The sequence below is a fragment of the Orycteropus afer genome, unplaced genomic scaffold (assembly GCF_000298275.1).
Source record: "Orycteropus afer afer isolate SDZICR_OR568_19922 unplaced genomic scaffold, OryAfe1.0 scaffold00161, whole genome shotgun sequence".
NCBI lineage: Eukaryota > Metazoa > Chordata > Mammalia > Tubulidentata > Orycteropodidae > Orycteropus > Orycteropus afer.
This window is the reverse complement of record NW_006921748.1, coordinates 4571430-4571919: the sequence shown is the minus strand read 5'-3', so window position 1 is coordinate 4571919 and position 490 is coordinate 4571430.

Here is a 490-nt window from a genome sequence, read left to right as displayed (position 1 = left end):
GAAAGCAAAGAATACCAGAAAGATGTCTACCTGTGTGTTTATTGACCATGCGAGCGCAATCAACTGTGTGGATCCTAACAAATTATAGACAACATTGTGAAGAATGGAAATTCCAGAATACTTAATTGTGCTCATGAGGAACCTATACATAGACCATGAGGCAGTCTTTTGAACAGAATAAGGGAATACTGCATAGTTTAAAAACAGGAAATGTCTATGTCAGGGTTGTATCCGTTCACCATACTTGTTTAATCTTTATGCTAAACAAATAATCTGAGAGGTGGGAATATATGAAGAAGAATATATGATGAGCTTTGGGAAAGGAGAAACCAAAATATAGCAGTGTAGTAGCCTAGGTGATCTCAATAGCAGGAATTGTATATCTCTACCTTTATCTCTAGGAGCTCTGGTAGCATAGTGCCTAAGGCACTTGACTGCTAACCAGAAGGCTGGCAGTTCAAACCCACCAGCCACTCCTTGGAAGGAAGGT